Here is a 23,428-nt window from a genome sequence, read left to right on the forward strand (position 1 = left end):
AGTGTGGTCGTGCCAGGGAGTACCTACCTAGCACGACCCCGGGCCCTATGTCGAAACTTCAAAATCATAAGGGTACATTTTTTTTAAACGTCAGTACAAAAAAGTACATTTTTTTTCGTGAATTTGTACCGCATCAGAATTAATAAAATCATCCGTGGTCGTGCTGTATAGTATCACACACTGAAGTTTAGAATCTAAAGTTATGCCAAGAAAAACTGTACTATCTACCAGTTCCAATTCCTCATCCTTCACAACGACACTTGCTTGTTCATTTTTAGCATTACTCGTTACAAACTTAATACATTTAGTCTTTTTCTCATTTAACAATAAGTTATTAACACTAAACCAATTAACTACTTCGGAAATAGCATTGTTTACATTTTCACAAGTTTGTTGCTGACGTTTGACTTTGAAAATAAGGGAAGTATCATCTGCAAACAATACTATATCATGGTGGGTCTTTACAAGATATGGCAGGTCATTAATGTAGATAAGGAACAGGAAAGGCCCCAATATTGATCCCTGCGGTACACCCATAGAGACTAGTGACCCCGGTGAGCGCTGTCCATTCACGTCGACCCTTTGTATTCTATCGTGTAAGTAAGATTTGACTAAATTCAGTGCCGATCCTCTCACTCCATAGTAGTGCAATTTCCTGATCAGTGTTTCATGACAGACGCAATCGAAAGCCTTAGATAAATCACAGAAGATACCCAAGGCATCCTGTGACTCCTCCCAGGCATCGAAAATCTGTTTGATTAGCTCAACACCAGCGTCGGTTGTTGAGCGACCCCGTGTAAAACCAAATTGTTTATTGTGCATTAGATTATTGATGTTAAAATGTTGCAATAGCTGAAATAACACTAACTTTTCAAAAATTTTGCTGAATGTCGGTAACACTGATATCGGTCTAAAATTAGTGGGGTCGGATGTGCTACCAGGATATGTGCTTACAGTGACTTTGGTATTCTTATAAGAACAGCATGCACTTACGTCCAGAACAGCGATATTTGGTGCAGTAGAACTGCTGATGATGGTCAGAACCGAACTCCTAAAATCTGAACGGCACACTCATAGTGACTTTGGTATTTTTGTAAGAAAAGCATGCCTTTAAGTTCAGAACAGTGACATTTATTTAGTTATGTTTGTTAAGCATATTGAGTTTTCAAGTCAAAGTTTGTCAAGCTTCAATTTCTGATAATCGGATTCATGAGGAATTGAGGAAACTCCTCAAACCTTAACGTTATACGTATATTCATTTGTGTTGCCATCTAATAATTAAAGCATTCAAAGCAGTTTTAAAAAATACCTACACATTTCTACATAATCCAACATTCGCAAGTAGCTTTCACCAGAACCCGAAAGGCGACGGTTTTTTTTTCTTAAAAATTATTTTATCTCTATAACGCGAACGAAGCCGCGGGCATAAGCTTGTCTTATATATAATTATTTGATTATATATTATACAAGCTTATGCCCTTTGTCAGCGTGATTGATTTACATATTGGTACCAAATTTCAGCTTTCTAGTGTTAACGGTCACTAAGATTATCCGCGGACGGACGGACGGACGTACAGACAGACATGGCGAAACTATAAGCGTTCCTAGTTGACTACGGAACCTTAAAAAGTGTCTGTTAAATCCATACTAATATTATAAATGTGAAAGTGTTGTGTCTGATTGTTTGTCAGTCTTTCAAGGTGACGACGAATTGACGTGATTTTTTAAGTAGGTAGATATAGCTGAAAAGATGCAGGAGAATGACATACTTGACTATACTATTGTATGAGAGCTTATGTAGGTTAACATTATAATGCAGATGGTTTAGTTGTAGTCTAATTTGAATCTATTTGTATGTGTGTTTATGTGAGTATACATCCCATCAAAAACATAAATGCGCGCGTGTGTGTGTGTGTGTGTGTGTGTGTGTGTGTGTGTGTGTGTGTGCGTGTGCGTGTGCGTGTGCGTGTGCGTGTGCGTGTGTGTGTGTATGTGGATGAAGTGCCTTGATGTGACCATGTTAAAAGTGTTACTCGCACCGATAGCATGGTCGCGCGATTAACGGTAAAACATTAGGCCGTCCCTAATGTCCCTATCACACTTACAAATAGTGCGACGGGGCGGCCTGATGTTATATCAATTTATTTTTTATTAATCGCGTGAAAATGCTGCAAACGGAGACGGCAAAACTGCCGAATCTTGAAAAAATATTGTTGGTAATTAGAGATAAGAAAGTCTCTCCATAAGTTCCAACCGTTCATTATTTATTCTTATTTATTGATCATATTTTTGTTTTTAGGAAATTCCGCCCTGCACTCCCTAACAAAAAAGGAATTGAGCCATAGATTTATATGTGCTGCTCATTTCCATCCTCTCCAAATAGCCAAAGGAAACGACCCACTGAGCATGAAACTTACAATAACTTGCAGTAAGTTTACATACCTCACATTTGTAAGTTTAGAATGTAAGGTCGGAGAAATATGACAACAACATTCAACTTATTGGTAATTTGAAACTTTCAGAAAATTAGTAGTGCTATATTATTGTAACATGACAAATGAAAACTAATATTATAATATTGCAAGGATGTTTTGATTACAAGTTATTTAAATGTTCATTTATTACATTGCTGCAACAAGGTATTAGCTATATTACATATGCAACGTTACAGCAACATTAACTTTTAAACATCAAGTTTTCAATGTTACTTCAATGTCTAAATTTAAAGTTTCCCAAATGTTCAAAATCAATATTACTGCAACTGACCACTTGAAATATTGGTTTTATGCAGTTGCTGCAATATCACAAATTAAGATTTACTTCAATAAAACCTTTTGATATAACCGGTATATTTATTTTGTAACATTACAGGTAATTATAAATACAATGTCACAGCAATTGTTTTTTTTAAGAATTAATTTCTCAATGTTGCACCAATTTTAAATAATAACGTTTATTAAACATTTAACATCAATATTACAGTCATTGACCGTTTTAAATATATTTTTTATAATTTTGCTGCGTTATCACAAATTGATATTTCCTTTAATGAATCTATTTTAGAATCTATAAATATTACCCGTATCAAAATAGCATAACATCAGGGCAAATTATAAACACAATAGATGTTTTAAGCTAAGTATATTAGATTTTTCAGATTGTTTTTTTACTGCTCGGTGGGTAGGTATTAGGGTAAGTTACATCAAGGACGAATTTCATTTCGAAACCCCTATACGTTTAGAAAGACCTAATGTTGGATATCCAACGACTCCATCACGAACCACTCAATAGATTCATCCCCAGCATGCAGTTTACTAGTCTCACGCGGCCCGTCCGCGCGGATCGCGACCAATTTATATGATGATGTTGTCGTCCGCGCGGACCCATCCATGCCACTCTAAAGCTAGGAATACACTACGCGGACGTCCGTCTTGAATCGACCGCGGACGGGAATCTGGACAATGACATTACACATAACCGTGCAAACTATCGGTCGACGGACGTGGACGTGACCTTGAGCGCGTGGACGTCTGATCGAAATCTGGCTCGCCGGATGTTTTGTTCCGTGCACACTGATCGGTCGCGGTCGCGGTCGTTTTACGACGGACGTCCGCGTAGTATGTTCCTAGCTTAAATCTAAACCGCTCCCTGAAGTTAACACATAAATCCAGTGCGGATCGCTCCGCGCGGTCGGTCCGCGTGACGTAAAACCAGCCTAATCCGAGGGTGAAGCTAGGAACATACTACGTGGACGTCCGTCGTAAATCGACCGCGGACGGGAATCTGGACAATGAAATTACACATAACCGTGCAAACTATCGGTCGACGGACGTGGACGTGGCCTTGAGCGCATGGACGTCCGATCGAAATCTGGCTCGCTGGATGTTTTGTTCCGGGCACACTGATCGGTCGCGGTCGCGGTCGATTTACGACGGACGTCCGCGTAGTATGTTCCTAGCTTGACGCTGTAGGTACGAGTATAACGACGTTAGTGCGTTTTCACATTATCCGATCCGATATCGGATGTATTGAACCGCTATTCCATTCATTACTGGCGACATCTTGGATTTTTTCCATTAAAATCCTTCCGACATCCGATATTCGGATCGGATAATGTGAAAACGGCCTTACGTGTGCTCCCTGGCAGGCATTAAGTATAGTCGAGCGGTAAACGATGATGTTTTTTATCATTTATCGCGCGACCATACTTGCCTCCCCACCGTAGCGGCGTGTACATCAGTGGGGTTCGGGCCAAGCCACGTACAGACCACATAATATTATATATTATATTGTGGAACTGGTAAAGCTAGGAACATATTATGGGTCTCGACCGCGGACGCGATCTGGATAAAGCTAGGAACATACTACGCGGACGTCCGTCGTAAATCGACCGCGACCGCGACCGATCAGTGTGCACGGAACAAAACATCCAGCGATCCAGGTTTCGATCGGACGTCCATGCGCTCAAGGCCACGTCCACGTCCGTCGACCGATAGTTTGCACGGTGAGGTGTATATTCACTGTCCAGATCCCCGTCCGCGGTCGATTTACGACGGACGTCCGCGTAGTATGTTCCTAGCTTCAGTGTATATTCATGAAGCTAGGAACACACTACGCGGACGTCCGTCGTAAATCGACCGCGACCGCGACCGATCAGTGTGCACGGTCACCAAAACATCCAGCGAGCCAGATTTCGATCGGACGTCCATGCGCTCAAGGCCATGTCCACGTCCGTCGACCGATAGTTTGCACGGTTAAAGCTAGGAACACACTACGCGGACGTCCGTCGTAAATCGACCGCGACCGCGACCGATCAGTGTGCACGGAACAAAACATCCAGCGAGCCAGATTTCGATCGGACGTCCATGCGCTCAAGGCCACGTCCACGTCCGTCGACCGATAGTTTGCACGGCTATGTGTAATTTCATTGTCCAGATTCCCGTCCGCGGTCGATTTACGACGGACGTCCGCGTAGTATGTTCCTAGCTTTAGTGTATATTCATTGTCCAGTCCAGATCCCCGTCCGCGGTCGATTTACGACGGACGTCCGCATAGTATGTTCCTAGATTGAATTGTGCAAACTATCGGTTGTCGGTCGTGCACGTGCGATCGCGGACGTCAGCGCAATATATTCCTAGCTTCATTGTGTGATGGCGTTCCCTTAGGGCCACTTGTACCACCCGCTTGTCAAGGTTAGTGGACTGTCAAATTCCATATAAAATGGTGGGTTAAGGTTAACCTCGGATTTTCGGTGGTGCAAGTGACCCTTACTGTCATTTAGGTTCAGGTTCCCAATAGTCGGCACTCTTATAAGATGGTGAAGTGTAATGTTCAGGCCTGGCTAATCAGAATAACAACAGTGTTTCCAATAGGATTTATTAAGACAACACAGAGCTATACACAAGTTTAGAAAAATAGTCTTTATGTATTAATGTGGTCTAGTAACACTAATGCCATAGGTGAGTGGTATATCTTGTACACTGTCTTTGCTTACACTGAACTGCACTTTCACTATTTGACGCGATGGTAGCGGGTGTACCAAAGACAGTATTATAGTTGAGATTTTATTTGTTGAATTTATTTAGTCTTCACATTAACAACTCTTTCTCTAAGGCCCACATGCCCTCTCCTGTTCTTCGATGGCCCATTGTTGGTTTTTATTTGCATATTATTCTTCCCATAATCACAGGACACGGCAAGGAAGTGAAGAAGTGGCAGCATGGGCACACATTGGGCAGACACAATAACGTCTCTGACAAAGACCACTGCAGGCTAGCATGCACCGGGCCCAGGATTGAGTGGCGTGAAGAACACTGGTAAAGAATGGCCTCATTCGTCATGTCCCTCAGCCACAAGGATACAACAAAGAAGAAGAGAATTATTCTTCTAAAATTTACTTCTGCAGCTCATTAATTTCCATTTTCGACTCTGCTACTTTTTCAACCGGCCGCTTTCATTTTGGTTTACCTATAACAAAGTAATGTTTTAGAATAGTACTGCATAAAAACAATAAAAAAATTGTTCACAAATTTTTCTAAGTCCTTTTGCTATACTCTGACCGTGTATAATAATACATTTATTGAGAAACAAATGTCAGTGTTTATCATATAAAAAAATGCCCTCACCATGATTTGAACCTGAAGCCTTAATTAAGCACAGGGTCACTACACTGCCGAGACATGTCATATTAACAAATAACAACCGCTACATAAAGCAGGGTATTTTCTTGTTCTCAATGAGGCCGGCTGCCTTAAGACCATATTGTCACAGTCTTAACATGCTTCCCTCAAATCCTCAATCATCCTGTGAATCCACTGCAAAATAAAAGAGGTAGTTTGATTAACAATATTATATTAATTAAACCTGAAGTTTGGCAATATGCGTACAATTCATACTAGAAGAAAGAATATGTTTCATACGTACATAAGGTATTCTTTGGAGGACAAACAGGTGTTTTTTTTTTTAGCTTAAGAATAGTGAAAACACCAATTATGTATAATAATATAAATTGTAAATAATGTCAAAGAAAAGATTCTGACATTATTTCAGTGTTGCCAGGTCCAATTTGAATAAAATCAGAAGACACGTCCTAAAAATCAGGAGACATAAATAATTCGTCACTACTTTAAAAAAAACTCATATCTTCGTCTATCAATGAAAAGAAAATTGTAGTAAGTATGTATGGAATGCATATAGACTTACTGCGTTTTAACTTTGAGGAACAGCGTGAGATACGAAATTTTTTAAAAGTAGTGATGAATTGGCTCGAAAGTCATAGATTGATAAAGCCTGAGAGCTTGACCAGAAATATAATATGAGAACTATTCTTCATACTAAACTGCAATGTCACCCCATACATCAGAATAAACAGCGCCCTCTTGACAATAATAGTCATATATTAGACTTATATTGACCGGGATATAGACCGTGATTACCTTACCGCGCGACCAGTGGTAACGCTGAAAGTGAACGCAGCCGACGCGCGCGAAGGAGGGTAGATCGCGCGCTGTCTATACAACTTTAACATCCACCCGCCTTCGTCAGTTTTCCGTGATCATGATGCATGCAACTGCGTCGAAATATCGGGAGCTCGACAAAAATCAAAAAGGTAATCACGGTCTATATCCCGGTCAATATAAGTCTAATGAAAATAACCGTGAATCATTCAAAACTCTTAATAGTCATATATTTCTGGTCAGGCTTTAGTATTATTATTCGATAACTTTATTTTCACAATTATTTGCAACATTTACATTAATAAAATTATTTAAAGAAAATTATGGCCAAGCAAATACTGTCGTTTAAAAAAGGCGCCTAATTCAAATTTTCTATGGCACAATAAACCTTCGCCCATGTTTCAAATTTGGCGCTTATTTTAGTATTTCGTAGTCAACTAGGAATCCTTATAGTTTCGCCATATTTGTCTGTCTGTGTGTCCATCCGCCCGTCCGTCCTGGACTGGAAACCGCTGAAATTTGCTTTTGCTGAGATGCAAAAATAAAAAGTGGAAAAAATACATAATAATATAATATAATAAGTTTTATTAGGGTTCGGTTGCAATCTGTCATTTTTACCAGTAAAAGATGAGGGTCTAAATAGCCATGAAAAAATAATGCCATGACATGAGGTGGGGTCCGTAGCCGTACCCTTCCATTCGATCTTGAAAGTCATTTTTTTTAGTTTTTCGTAAATAACTCGTAAACGGTGGCCCACAACAAAAAAATATGTTGAACAAAAAATATCTACATAAAATTTCCTACAAGAAAGGTTGTGTACGTTTTTTGGATAGGATCAATATATAAATGGATAATTTAGTAAGAAAGTTTTTTTTAACACTTTCGCTACCAAGAACCCGACTGTCGGGCACACCGCTCGTAGAAGCGTAGCCGATTACATGGGTTTCCCCGTATGTAGCGAAAATGTCGTAGCGCCGCGTAGAGCCCGGTTTCGAAAGTGTTTCGATTACATGCTCCGTTTTTCGTCAATACCTCGTAAACGGTGGCCCACAGCAAAAAAATATGTTAAACAGATAATATCTACATAAAATTTCCTATAAGAAATGTTATATAGGTTTTTACGCTAGGATAATTTTTTTAGTTGGAAAGTATTTTTAAATAGATTACATGGGCCGTTTTTTGTTGATAACTCAAAAACGGTGGCTCACAGCCAAAAATAATGTTACACAGAATTAATCTACATAATATTAAAAAAGTTTATGTAGATTAATTCTGTATAACATTATTCTTGGCAGTGAGGACCCTGGGAAATTTTTGACGCCGCCATTTTTTTTTTTTTTTAAATGGCCGACTTTTCGTAGAGTGCTCAAATTTTGGTCGTTGAATCTCTAAGCGGCCTTGATTCGAATGAAATTAAAAAAAAATTAAAAATGCTACGAGTGTGAGAAAATTGGCCACTTTTATTTTGTATGGCAACTTTTAAACCGTAAGAGATAGCCGGGGGTGCTCGACCAAATGTCATACAGGTCTCGGAGTAGAAAAAAGTTGCATTAAAAAAAATCAAAATGGCCGACCTTTTTTTTTTAATAATTTCAAAATGGTCCTAGTGCGCTGAGATTTGGCACACGGGTGGAAGGTTGCCTCAAAATTTATATTCAAAAAGAAAATCTTGAAAAATTCAAAATGGCGGCCTTTGAGGGCCAATTGAAATTTGTATGGAGGTTTTTCTTTTAATTACCACAGCTCCGTAACGGTACAAAGAAGTGAAAAGTGCTCAAACAAATGTTATACAGTCACCTCAGGTCCACTAAATAGCATTTTTAAAAAATCAAAATGGCTGACTTTTTTTTTGAAAAATTTCAAAATGGTCCGAGCGCACTGAAATTTGGCAGACGCGTGTACAGTCGCCCAAAGATTAGTATACAAAAACAAAATTTTGAAAAATTCAAAATGGCGGCCTTTGAAGACCGATTGAAATTTGTATGGAGGTTTTTTTTAATCCCCATAGCTCCGTAACGGTAGGAAAAAGGTTAAAAGTACTTAAACTAATGTTGTATGTAGTTATCTGAGGTCCATCGAATAGCATTTAAAAAATTTCAAAATGGCCGACTTTGAATTGTTATTTTTTTATCTTCGGTCCGAGCGCGCTAAAATTTTTCACGTGGTAAGAACGGGGTCCAAAAATAGGAATGAGAAAAAATTTTTTTGGAAAAATCAAATGCCCTCGGGCCCCGCGCACCTTTAAAAAACTAGTCCATTTATATATTGATCGTATCGAAAAAACGTACATAACCTTTCTTGTAGGAAATTTTATATAGATATTTTCTGTTTAACATATTTTTTTGCTATGGGCCACCGTTTACGAGTTATTTACGAAAAACTAAAAAATTGACTTTCAAGATCGAATGGCAGGGTACGTCATGGCACCCACCCACCCACCTCATGTCATGGCATTATTTTTTCATGGCTATTTAGACCCTCATGTTTTACTGGTAAAAATGACAGATTGCCTCAAGAACCTTCTTTGGATTTTTTTTTTACCACTTTGCACGGTTCTGGCACGGTGAAGAACCCGGCCAAATTATCTGGCATGAACACTATGCGACTTCTGAGGAACTCTACTTTCACTTTTTAATAATTCCAGGTTGCCTCAAACACCTTTTTTGGGCCCAAAAAATTAAATCTTTAAAAATTCATAGCTCGATAAAGCCCCACTCCCCAGCTGCCAGACTTGCAGACCTGATGTGGGTTATGATTAGAGAAGCATCTGAGCACCTTTCCAGGTTGCCTCAAGGACCTGCTCAAAAATCCTGCCAGCTCTTGGACCAAAACGCAAACTGTGGGATGTTTTATCTTTATTTATTGATTAGCTATACTTTAGTTAGACATTGTTAAACAGACCCTAAATATTTTTAACGTCGTCAAAAGATTTTAACAGTGTATTTCTGACCACTTTTAGAGACTATATTGTCATGTACCTACTTATACTTTTTTGGACATCGCCTAGCTTCAGAGTTACTATCAATTGAAAAAAAATCTAATTGTTACTCAGTAAAAAAGATCTTTTTAAGGGAGTTGATGCCACTATGGAGATTAGTTTCACTGAAGTTTCACTATCCTCATTGATAAATGTCAAAAAGTGAAAAGTAAAATCTTTCAAGAATTATGTTTTTAGAAAAAAAAGTTAAAACTCGTTTCAAGAATCATGTTTTTAGAAAAAAAAAAGTTAAAACTCGTTTCATGAAAAACATTTACTTTTTACATGGAAATACATTCAGAAACTAAATTCATGTAATATTTTTTGTTTGATTTACACAAAAAAGGGATGGTTAAATATATTTCGGCCTATTCACTCCCACAGTGTATAAAAGAGATTTAGGATATACTCTGTCTCAGTTACCTTACCATCCTACTCAAAAAGCTAAAACATTGGGGGATTCGGTGTTCGGTGGGTTGTATTGGATTGGCTTGCTAGCTTACTGGGCGCACACAAATGGGATCACCGATCCTAAAAACCGACCAAGAGCGTGTCGGGTCGGGTCACGCTCAGTATTGGGTTCCGTAGTTTCCCGTAATTTTTTTTTCAAAACCTGTTCTACCTATCAAGTTCAAAATAATTTTACTAGGAAGTCTTTATAAAGTTCTACTTTTGTGATTTTTTTTTCATATTTTTTTAAGTTGTGGCTCAAAAGTTAGAGGGGGCGGGGGCACATTTATTTTTTATTTTTTGAGCCATTACTTCCGAAAATATTAACAATATCAAAAAAATATATTTTTGTAAACCCCTATTAATTTTTAAATACCTATCGAACAATATACTTATCACACGTTAGGATTGAAAAAAAAAATAATCACTCCCCAGTTTACATGTAGGGGGGGTATTCTAATATATATTATATTTTTTTCACTTTTAATTTTACCACATTGTCGGCGTGTTTGATATACATATTGGTACCACATTTCAGATCTCTAGTGATAACGTCTCACTGAGATTATCCGCGGGTGGGCGGACGGACGGACAGACATGGCGAAATTATAAGGGTTCCTAGTTGACTACAGAACCCTAAAAATTTTGTGATTACAAATGTTAATCACACTCGCAGTTAGCCAAGATACAGGCTCAGCCGAGTTTGGTCACTGGCGGATATAAATAAATAAATATTATATAGGACATTCTCTCTGTTTTGTCTCATTTGTTTTTGTTAATAAACATTTTCAGTACAGATCGTCTTTTTTTACGCACTGCGAGAAGCGAATTATATTATGCTGGGTCGAAACTTCGAAGCACGATTTTGTACTGAAAAACGTCATAAGTATAGTATATTCAAACTTGCATTATCATTTAATACATTATAATTATTTTATTTGAGATGCTGTTATACTTTTATTCCGTGTTGAAAATAAATCACAATAAATATTAAAAGATAAACATTAAAACATACAAAATAATATTTGTCAGTTATTTCTAAATCCTTCATTGATCATTTCACGTAAATTAATATTTTCTTCTTTGAATACCTACACTTATAAATTATATGCCAGAGACTAATTACTAACGGGGTTTCTTATTAAATACAACTTATATGTATATACCCGTCCTAGCGAAATCACGATATGCATTTTCGCCACTGACGGTGACGGAACTAAATAATATTATTATGAAAGTTACGGGCTCTGAATATTATAAATATAATTTTCCCTCTGTTTCTGAGAACGGTTTTAGAGTTGGCAACCCCGGACCGCGACGCGCCGCGAGCGACTGAAGGACTTGTATCCATGGTCAGGAAATAAATTAAAAAAAAGCCGCGACGCCTGGAGCGTGACGGCGGACGCCAATGCAATGCCGCCATCTTCTATCGTGTCGTGCGTGCCTGTGTGAACTTGAAAATAAATCCGCTAGCTGAAGCTAGCTGACCGGATCGGAAAAATGGTGAGATTTGCTATTTAATTACCCATTTACAGCCTATGTGGCAGTTAACTATTCGATAGCTTATTGAGTTTATTGTGGTAGCGTTCCCACTTAAGCGTTGCGTGTCTCGGGGCGCGCACTGAGGCGGCGTGAATCCCCAAGATATCATATTACAGAAAAAAGGCTCGCCACCGGACGACCGACATGGCGCATTACGCGATTTATTTTAAACATTCTAATTCAATATAATTTTTCACTGTCTTCAGGTTCAGGGTTCTTTTTGTTGCCCCATGCCCCATCATCTGCCGCCATCCTGGACAAGTCGGCGATCAACAACAGGACAGGACCCGGCCTGCGAGCAATGGCCAGTGAAGTCTATCCCAGTGCCACGTCATCAAGTCATCACGCATTCGTCGTCGGACTCGTCGGGTGCAAATGACGCGGCGGATCTTTCTCAAGCTTAGAAAGGTAGTTGCGCATTTATACGTCTATTTTGATTCCCTTTTCGACTGTCAAATTCCATATGAAATGGTGGGTTAGCCTCGGGTTAACCCTCCATTTTCGGTGGTGCAAGTGACCCTTAGGTATGTAGTCAGTTGTGATTGCTTGATATTACAACTTGACAATAAAAAGCCGTCGAGAGTACAATATTTGTATCTTGTCTACAACATTTATATTTGTATTTTATTGTGTACCAAGTATAAAAACGTCATGTAAATAGTCCAACATGACCCTTTGATAGTCCGAGCTCAGCTTAATTAACCTAAGAGATGTGTAGCGTTTGCGTAGCATTTGATATTTGGGTGCATTTAATTGCAAATTATTTGTGTGTGTTCATAAATATTCCTGGGTTTTCTCATTAACTGTTTCTGCACCTCCCTCCCTGTTATTTGCACTTGCTTTATATAGCCCACGTACCGGACATTTCAGATGGTTGTGGCCCAGCGCCCCGCTACTTCGTGCCAGGCCATTCTCCAACTGCAGATCCATGTGTCAACGCGACAGTGCACTCACCTTGTTTGGCCCGATGGAATTTGGTTAGCTTGCACATTTTACCCTTCTCTTCATTTATTTATTTCTGTATTTTTATTCAGTAATACAAAATGTCGGACAATGACAGTAGTGATAACGAGAGCAAGGAGATTGACGAAGCAAAACTTAAATAGAAATTGCCTTTAAAAATAATCTGCCATATTTTTAAACCCAATTTCTATTTAAGAAGTCTCATTGAAATTTATAATGACCATATGAGTTGACCTTGATGTCAGTCGACACGTTTTCATTTAATTTCCATATCAGCAAATCATTCAAATTCGTTTTGAGAGTTTTTAAAAAGAAGCTGATTTGACTAGAAGGAAAGTAGCCTATAATAAGAATGTATTGATAAATAATCATCTCAATCTCACATCATTTTTAAGGTGCTGTAGTCAACTAGGAACCCTTATAGTTTCGCCATGTCTGTCTGTCCGTCCGTCCGTCCGCGGATAATCTCAGTAACCGTTAGCACTAGAAAGCTGAAATTTGGTACCAATATGTATATCAATTACGCCGACAAAGTGGTAAAATAAAAAGTGGAAAAAAAGTGTTTTGTTAGGGTACATGTAAAAGTGGGGACAGATTTTTTTTTCATTCCAACCCCAACGTGTGATATATTGTTGGATAAGTATTTAAAAATCAATACGGGCTTACTAAAATCGTTTTTTGATAATATTAATATTTTCGGAAATAATCGCTCCTACAGGAAAAAAAGACTCTCTAACTCTAACTTTTGAACCATATGTTTAAAAAAAAAAACCGGCCAAGAGCGTGTCGGGCCACGCTCAGTGTAGGGTTCCGTAGTTTTTCGTATTTTTCTCAAAAACTTCTGAACCTATCAACTTAAAAAAATATGAAAAAAAAATAACAAAAGTAGAACTTTATAAAGACTATATAGGGGGGGTGCCCTAATAAAGCATTTTTTTCCATTTTTTATTTTTGCACTTTGTTGGCGTGATTGATATATATATTGGTACCAAATTTCAGCTTTCTAGTGCTTACGGTTACTGAGATTATCCGCGGACGGACGGACGGACGGACAGACAGACATGGCGAAACTATAAGGGTTCCTAGTTGACTACGGAACCCTAAAAACCGGCCAAGAGCGTGTCGGGCCACGCTCAGTGTAGGGTTCCGTAGTTTTCCGTATTTTTCTCAAAAACTACTGAACCTATCAAGTTCAAAATTTCATGTTTTTTAACCATATGGTTCAAAAGTTAGAGGGGGGGGAAGCACTTTTTTTTCCTTCAGGAGCGATTATTTCCGAAAATATCAATATTATCAAAAAACGATCTTAGTAAACCCTTACTAATTTTTAAATACCTATCCAACAATATATCACACGTTGGGGTTGGTTTGAAAAAAAAATATCAGCCCCCACTTTACATGTAGGGGGTTACCCTAAAAAAACATTTTTTTCCATTTTTTATTCTTGCACTTTGTCGGCGTGATTGATATACATATTGGTACCAAATTTCAGCTTTCTAGTGCTAACGGTTACTGAGATTATCCGCGGACGGACGGACAGACAGACATGGCGAAACTACGACTACGGAACCCTAATATAAAAAAAAAAATACTAAAGTAGATCTTTATAAAGACTTTCTAGGAAAATTTGTTTTGAACTTGATAGGTTCAGTAGTTTTTGAGAAAAATACGGAAAACTACGGCCGGAAAGCGTGGCCCGACACGCTGTTGGCCGGTTTTTTTTAAACTTTACTCTTAATAACAAATCTCGTAAGTCAATTAAATTTATTGTAGACCATGTTTCAACAAATTTGAGAGTCTTGAATCATACGCTTAGGGAGCGCACTGACATGTGGGTCACTCTTATAATATATATAGTTGTCCAAAAACTGGACAGTGTAACTAACTAGCATTAAGTGGGAAGTCTACTTTCCTTTTAGTCAATTCAGCGTGTGCTATTCTGCGGCGCGGCGGCGATGCCTTCATAATGAACTTCAACTAACTATGGTAAAATGATGTACGTAATTACGTATAACGTACAATATGTACGTATGATGTTTATGACTGCACCTATAGGGGGAAACGAAATAATGGGCTTTGATTGTATCGGTACTCATAGATAGAATCTACATTATCTACTTTTTTCTTATGGAAATTGACGTACAAATGCCTTTTATTATGTACGTATTGAAAAAATCATTACAACTTAGTAAATTTATGTACTTTCAGTAATTCCGCATTCCACCTGAACCTTATGAGCAGGGAGCGTACTTTTCGTGCCGATTACATCAATTTGACGTCACGCTCCATATAGGATGATCACAAATTGTATCATTGTTAATTATTAATCATTAGTCATCAATATCATTTTAAGTTATGAATTTATTTGCATGGTAATGAATGCAAGAAGGATGGTGTGCTTTACGTTAGAGAGAAATTCTCTTTTCTACGTATTTATTGTAATGTGTTGTTAACAATACTATTTAAATTTATTTATAAAAACAAATCAAATAATTTTATTCACGTTTCACATTTCAAGTAGGTATTATTTATGCCACATGTAAATGGACTACTGTATTTGAAGTAATTTGTATATGATTAAAATAATTGACGATTAATGATTAATAATTTACAATAAAACTATTTGGGATCACCCAATTTGGAGCGTGATGTCAGATTAATGTCATCGGCATGAAAAGTACGCTCCCTGCTTATGAGCTATTATGTCAGGAGGTGTACAGGTAAGTGAGACGGAGATATGTCCCTTCCACGCTCAAAGCCCATTATTTCGTTGCCCCCTATACTGGCCTCCTAAAGCCGAAAAGCGCTATCTCAAACGGAAATCCACAGCTAACTTATAAAGTACTAGCTTTTGCCCGCTGCTTCGCTCGCGTTAGAAAGAGACAGAAAGTAGCCTATGTCACTCTCCATCCCTTCAATTATATCCACTTAAAAATCAATCACCACGTCAAATCGTCAACTCGTTCACGTCAATTCGTTCGAATTCGTTGCTCCGTTTTGCCGTGAAAGACGGACAAACAAACAGACACACACACTTTCCCATTTATAATATTAGTATGGATCTATAACTGACAGTTCCATTTCCAAAATCATTTGGTTTTGAGATAGCGCCACTCGGCTTAGCGGGGCAGTATAGGTACAGTCATAAACATAATATGTACATTTAGTTGCATTTCATTATTAGGCTTGGGACTTTTGGATGCTCGCTATGGTTCTGGCATCCGCAGAGTCGCCATTAGGCTTGTGCCGTTTCGTTCGTTGATCGGAGCGCTCCGATCTCGTTCAGTCGCCCCCACGAACTAGTTCGCTCTTTTAGGTCTTTTGCTCATTTAGTTCAGCCAGACCAGCGACCGTTGCGGTCGGAAAGATCAGAACGAATGGGACCGAGTAGTGTCAAAATGATACGAATAGTCTACAGATAGTAACATTCCGGGCCGAAAGGTTGTAAGTAACCGAAGTTTAATATGAAAACTTGACTTTTTTGTTGCTCTGCTCTCACTCTCGGTCGGCGCAGTCAGACATTCGTTCTCGATCCAAACCGCTCGTGTTCGCCGATCCTGTACTGAACTAAATGAGCAAAGACCGATTCTCAGAGCACGGAAAGATTCAGTTCATTTCGGTCATTGGCCTCCGCAGAGTAGCACACAAATCAGCTTCTTTTTAAGTTTGCTAATTATGGAAATAGTAGGAATTCGTGTTTAGTGACGTCACGGTCAACTCTTTTAGCATGGTGCATTGGGGTAATTTCGAAGCACAGAAATGCTCGGGTAATTTCGAAAGGGGAATATTGATATGATGATGGAAATAATGGTGATTTTTCTGTGACTTTCGAAATTACCCTAATGCACGCTATCAGACATATTCAATAGAAATTTGATTTAAAAATAACTTTTGCGAATGTGTTTCTTATAATTATCTAATGCTTCATTTGTAATTTTGTATGGTATAAAATATTTTAAGTACAGGAAAATTCCATGTACAAAACCACAATTGCAAAGTCTCCTCTTGAAGACTTATCAGTTTCTAAGAAATCGTGCAGACGTATTGGAGACTGTGCAGGATGCGAGCTCCAAAAGCGCTCAGGCAAATAATAATAATAATCAATAAAGTTAAATCATACAAAATATCATAAATCCTTCATCTCATCAGCGGCAAACTCATGTTTCACGTGTACAATCAGAATTATAGATTTAATGAATTTAATTTTTTGCAGGTATGTCACCTGAGGCGAGGAGTAGGTGCGTGTGCGAACGGCCTTAGTGACGCATCTTCAGCGCGACGGGTGTATTCTCAAATATGAGAAGGAGCTCGGGTCCTGCGGGCTCTTAACCGTCGTAGTATTCACGCAGTGTTTTAAAATAGTGTTTGTGTGTATTATGATAACATATGTTCAATTCAAATGTCTAACACTACATAAGTATACATATCATTTTTCATTAGTATGGTGCTGTTTTTGCGGTCTGAAGAAAAAACTTCAAATAAAATAATTATGTTGTCTGTATATCCATGTTTTTGTTTTACAATCAATGATTTTTGTGTGAGGTAGTTTTTAAGTTTGACTTTTTCGTTTCTAGTTATTTTGATCATACATAATCATTAAAATTATGCTGGGAAGTATCTGTAAAAGCTGCGCACGGATCCGAACCTGTCGAGCATACTCGCGCGCGAGCCTTTGGCTGTCGGCTTTTGGAGAGAATCTAGCTTGTTTCAATCGAATCGCGATCGAATCAAGCGAGATCTCTTTGAACCGGCAGCTGGCAGCCGCACGAGGCTCGCTCAGGCTCACGCAGATTGCAGAGCACCTTGCGTGCAGTTATATTTGCGACGTCCTACCAACCACAAAAATCACGTTCCCTGAAATATCCCTATGAAATATTGTGTGAACGGTTCACGAGTGACTTGCACAAAACGTGCATCTAGTAAATTGCAGCAATATTATTATTTCACTAAACGAATAAACTGCCAGTGATTCGTTGACACAACATACCAAATATAACCATAGCAGAAGTTTCAAATGAAACATTATGAGAGCTACTTTTAGGTACATTACAAGTGTAACTTGCAAGGAACTTCACAAGAGTTATTAAAGCAATGTTACATTAGTAAATTATTAAAAGGTATCTGTGAAAAGTTAATACAATATAAAACTTTAAACTTATTGGTGTATTGTAAATGTAACATTGCCGTAATGAATAGCGTGTAAGTTACGTACAAGTTGCATAATGTGCTATTGTTGCAATGTACAAAAATGAAACTTGCAAGGAACTTCACAATAGTTATTTAAAGCAATGTTACATTTGTAACTTATTAAAAGGTATCTGTGAAAAGTTAATACAATATAAAACTTCAAACTTATTGGTGTATTGTAAATGTAACATTGCCGTAATGAATAGCGTGTAAGTTACGTACAAGTTTCATATTGTGCTATTGTTGCAATGTAGAAAAATGAACTTATTAAAAGTTTTCGTCATAACTTTCCAGTAAGTTTATATTTCAATGTATCAGCAACATTGCTATTCAAAGTTATAGAAAGTTGTAAAAATCCGATCTGGGAAACTTACAGGGTTTATCTACAGCGCGGCCGAATTCGTTTAACATCAATATACCTCAAACGTTGCTCAAACGTTGCAAGCTTGCAATTGTAAGTTTCAAGCTCCCAGATGTAGCATTGAGCAATGTTACCGCAAGTTCTGCTTGCTTAACGGGGAGATGTGCCGCCTTCTTGGTCCACAATCTAAAGTCAAAAAGTTGTTGGGATAATGTTTATTGTGATTTACCCTGGACAATTCCTGACAATATAAAATCAAAAAGTTGTTGGGATAATGTTTATTGTGATTTACCCTGGACAATTCCTGACAATCTAAAATCAAAAAGTTGTTGGGATAATGTTTATTGTGATTCACCCTGGACAATTCCTGACAATCTAAAATCAAAAAGTTGTTGGGATAATGTTTATTGTGATTTACCCTGGACAATTCCTGACAATCTAAAATCAAAAAGTGGTTGGGATAATGTTTAATTGTGATTTACCCTGGACAATTCCAGACAATCTAAAGTCAAAAAGTGGTTGGGATAATGTTTATTGTGATTTACCCTGGACAATTCCAGACAATCTAAAGTCAAAAAGTGGTTGGGATAATGTTTATTGTGATTTACCCTGGACAATTCCTGACAATCTAAAATCAAAAAGTTGTTGGGATAATGTTTATTGTGATTTACCCTGGACAATTCCTGACAATCTAAAATCAAAAAGTGGTTGGGATAATGTTTATTGTGATTTACCCTGGACAATTCCAGACAATCTAAAGTCAAAAAGTGGTTGGGATAATGTTTATTGTGATTTACCCTGGACAATTCCTGACAATCTAAAATCAAAAAGTGGTTGGGATAATGTTTATTGTGATTTACCCTGGACAATTCCAGACAATCTAAAGTCAAAAAGTTGTTGGGATAATGTTTATTGTGATTTACCCTGGACAATTCCAGACAATCTAAAAATCAAAAAGTTGTTGGGATAATGTTTATTGTGATTTACCCTGGACAATTCCAGACAATCTAAAGTCAAAAAGTTGTTGGGATAATGTTTACTGTGATTTATCTTACAATACTCTTCTGAACAATTTTACAGCTCCAGAACACGCGACTCGCGAGGTTTTTGGAGGTTGGAGCCCGGGAAGACGGTTACTGGCTACATGCCCATCTCGCACCCAATACTGGTATTTTCTTGGATTCGACCTCCCTTATACTGGCGACTGGCTTGCGACTCGGAGTTTGGATGGGTATGCCCATAGATTCAAGAAAAATAATTTTTTGCTCTGAGTGTGTGCCATACATATGTATAAGTATGCTCTTGTGGCACAGACGTGGAACGTGGACCAACTGGGACATCATGGATTATCTTGTCAAAGTGTGCATCAGAATGACTGACCAAAGTGGCAGATCGATGTTGGAGTACCATCAGCATTTACTACCTATTTGCTACTATTTACTACCTATATTGACATATTTGCTACCTAAGTTAGAAAAAAGATTTTCCAAAAATAATGTGGGCAGTCATTCTGACGTCAGGATGACTGCCCAAACTGAGTATGTCGGGGTTGGACCCCCTAATTTGCAACAATGTATATACTATGATTTACTACCTATTTGCTACCTACACATATATTTTTTTCAGATTTTTTAGGTAAAAAATAACGATTTTATGAGCAAAGTATTATTTTTAGAGATTTCTTCCATAAAGTGGGCAGTCATTCTGACGTCAGGATGACTGCCCAAACTGAGTATGTCGAGGTTGGACCCCCTAATTTGCAACAATGTATGTACTATGATTTACTACCTATTTGCTACCTGCACATATATTTTTTTCGGATTTTTTAGGCAAAGAATAACGATTTTATAAGCAATTAGTTTTTTTGTAGAAATATGTTTCATAAAGTGGGCAGTCGTTCATACTTCAAGTTGGACCCCTAATTTGCAACATTCTATGTCCTATGATTTACTACCTTTGCTACCTACATATAATATCTATATATTTTCATTTTATTTGTTTATAAATAAAATCTGAAAACATACATATAATATTATGTAGGTAGGCAAATGGGGCCTTCGGGCCTATATTTATTTCATTTTATTAAATTTTTCATATTTAAAAAAATCTGAAAACATACATATATTATGTAAGTAGGCAAATGGGTAGTAAATCATAGGATATAGAATGTTGCAAATTAGGGGTCCAACTTGAAGTATGAATGACTGCCCACTTTATGAAACACATTTCTACAAAAAAACTATTTTGCTTATAAAACCGTTAATCTTGGCCTAAAAAATCCGAAAAAATATATGTGCAGGTAGCAAATAGGTAGTAAATCATAGTACATTCATTGTTGCAAATTAGGGGGTCCAACCTCGACATACTCAGTTTGGGCAGTCATCCTGACGTCAGAATGACTGCCCACTTTATGGAAGAAATCTCTAAAAATAATACTTTGCTCATAAAATCGTTATTTTTTACCTAAAAAATTTGAAAAAAATATATGTGTAGGTAGCAAATAGGTAGTAAATCATAGTATATACATTGTTGCAAATTAGGGGGTCCAACCCCGACATACTCAGTTTGGGCAGTCATCCTGACGTCAGAATGACTGCCCACATTATTTTTGGAAAATCTTTTTTTTAACTTTGGTAGCAAATATGTCAATATAGGTAGTAAATAGTAGCAAATAGGTAGTAAATGCTGATGGTACTCCAACATCGATCTGCCACTTTGGTCAGTCATTCTGATGCACACCTTGTCAAAAAAGTGCAGGTTAATTTTTAGTCTTAGTTTCTATGGTAGCTATCTCTATCGTTCTTACGTATTGGCGCGACAGAGCCAGACAACCTTTCGCGGCGTTTCGTTTTCATTTCGCGTTACAGAAATGCCATTCGGCTACGGCACCTGTTATTTGTCATTTACAAGGTCGTGCAAAGTTCTTCAAAACCCTACATTAAATATGCCACGATAAGTCTATAGTTAATTTCCCAAATACGTATTGTGTTTTTGGATTTTAACGTACCTATGAAGGACATTACATTGTAAATTGTGATCAACTTATTTAGATAGTAGGAATGTACTATGTTAGCTACGCTTTATATAATTGTTCTGTTGTTGTCTGTTTCATTTTGGTGGTACAATAAAGTGTTTAATTCCATACTTATTTACTTAACAATCCAGGAACAAACATGTGAACCATAGACGTGTTTTTTCAAGCCGTCAAACTTTGTGTCAAAATGCAGGAGCAGTGTCGACTTCAAAGTTATTATAGTCTAGTTTCCTAACCGGAGCTACAGTCCGGTGTGGCAGAAATAAACTAATTCGTGTTGCTATAATGGTCAATTATCTTATCGATTCATTAAAAAAGTAAAGATTACAATAAGTTTCATTTAGGTTCTTAATTTGTCAAATTGCATTAGGTACAGTTTGTTGGCAGCAAACAAGTTTACTCTCCCAAATACTCCTAAATACAATATCGGTAGTGGCAATTGGCGACTTTGATAGTGTGGGCCAAATGAGTACCTATATAATTATTTTGTTCGCCCTGCCTCTGCAATTTAAGGAATTGAATCGCATTTTGATGTTTAAATATCATTTTCATCGGCGAGGCTATCAAAATCGTTGCTAACTTACCTTGGACTGACTCTACCAACGCAGTTAAGTCAACAGCCAGCAAGAGTAGAAATTGAAAAATGGCAACATCAGTGTCGTCCCGTTTTCTTACTACTGATTTGAAATGGACGACACTATGATGTCGCCACATTTTAATATAACTTTTTTGCCAACGTTTAATATCCATGCATGTTTGGATGTGATTCTTTCCTTCCTCAAACGTGACGTTAATTTTTGAAGAGAGAAGTCTACGAGTGGGTAGGTAATAAATACAATAAAATAAAGGCCCTCATTTTCAACAAACAGCGAACACAAGCAACAAACACGAACGTGTGGAATGTGTTTGTTGTTGTTTGTCGGTTTTTTTTCATGAATGAAACTTGCACGTTCTCTAAGCGTGGAGAGTGAGGACGACGGTAATAAAATTATAAGGTAAAGTAAATTAATTGAATAGTGCAAGATTTTTTGTAAGTATTCAAAAAAATGCAGGTATCAAAACGAAATAGGTGTTATGGAACATAATGAGGAGGCACACTGTTTATCCCGCCAGGCGGTGCCTGTGCAAGTGTCTAGGCATGTCACTGTCATTCATATGTGTAAGAGAGAAAAAACATAATATATCGTCTTATCGCTCTCTCGTATAGTACTATGGTGGTATGGTAGACAGAGACAGACATAGACTAAGGATTATTATTTTCGGACTAATAGGGTGGCGCTATCTGTCATAACCTTTGAGTGTGCCTCCTCATTGGCTAAACCTAAAGATTTTTGAAGATAGGCAAATAATATTTATTTCTGATATAATACGTTATAACGATTACGCAAAGGTGGCTCTTATATTTCGTATTATTTATTTATTATCTTTTTTAAGTAACTGAAATAAAATGTAATAGCAGTTGAGGTGAAAATACGTGAATGCCTTTGCTCGTGTTGAATTGTAAGAAAAAAAAATACTAGTGACAAAGCTGTCAGTGATGTGGTGATACTTAGCTCTAAGTGACACTGACAATTGACATCGCTTTTTTTTCTAATTTCATATATTGAGCAGACGCAAAGGCATTGGTCACCTCATCTGCTATTAAATTTCGCAAAGGTCATTTCGGTCATGTAATAAGATAATAAATAAATGATACGAAATAATAATAAAAGAGCCACCTTTTCGTGATCGTTATAACGTGCTATCAGAAAAATATATTATTTGCCAATCTTCAAAAAAATTATCGGTAGTTAAATTTATAAACGTTAAAAAAACAGCTTATTTAAGTAGAGCTCTGATAGTTTGTCCCTTGTCTTAGTGCGTTTTCACATTATCCGTTTCAATATTGGATGTCGGACCAATATCCCATATATTTACGCCGCCATCTTTGATTTTTTTTTCTTCGAAAACCTTCCTAC

At 37.6% G+C, this 23,428-nt stretch overlaps 1 protein-coding gene and 3 long non-coding RNA genes across 4 annotated transcripts in view; 2 read left to right on the top strand and 2 right to left on the bottom strand.

Moving 5' to 3' along the window:
* LOC125242115 (facilitated trehalose transporter Tret1-like) overlaps window positions 1–23,428 on the bottom strand; it is a 71,485-nt gene that overhangs the window by 9,891 nt on the left and 38,166 nt on the right. The gene's annotated exons all lie outside the window — the stretch shown is intronic.
* On the top strand, window positions 4,989–5,966 carry LOC125242126. The gene is made up of 2 exons (XR_007178828.1): window positions 4,989–5,192; window positions 5,282–5,966. It is a non-coding gene; the product is annotated as an uncharacterized LOC125242126 (long non-coding RNA).
* LOC125242125 lies at window positions 5,360–6,854 on the bottom strand. The gene is made up of 3 exons (XR_007178827.1): window positions 6,424–6,854; window positions 6,126–6,314; window positions 5,360–5,967 (listed from the first exon to the last, which is right to left on the bottom strand). It is a non-coding gene; the product is annotated as an uncharacterized LOC125242125 (long non-coding RNA).
* Window positions 11,752–17,389, top strand: LOC125242124. Its single transcript, XR_007178826.1, has 4 exons — window positions 11,752–11,886; window positions 12,132–12,333; window positions 12,796–12,902; window positions 17,102–17,389. It is a non-coding gene; the product is annotated as an uncharacterized LOC125242124 (long non-coding RNA).

The sequence above is a fragment of the Leguminivora glycinivorella genome, unplaced genomic scaffold (genome assembly GCF_023078275.1).
Source record: "Leguminivora glycinivorella isolate SPB_JAAS2020 unplaced genomic scaffold, LegGlyc_1.1 Scaffold8, whole genome shotgun sequence".
NCBI classification, from domain to species: Eukaryota; Metazoa; Arthropoda; class Insecta; order Lepidoptera; family Tortricidae; genus Leguminivora; species Leguminivora glycinivorella.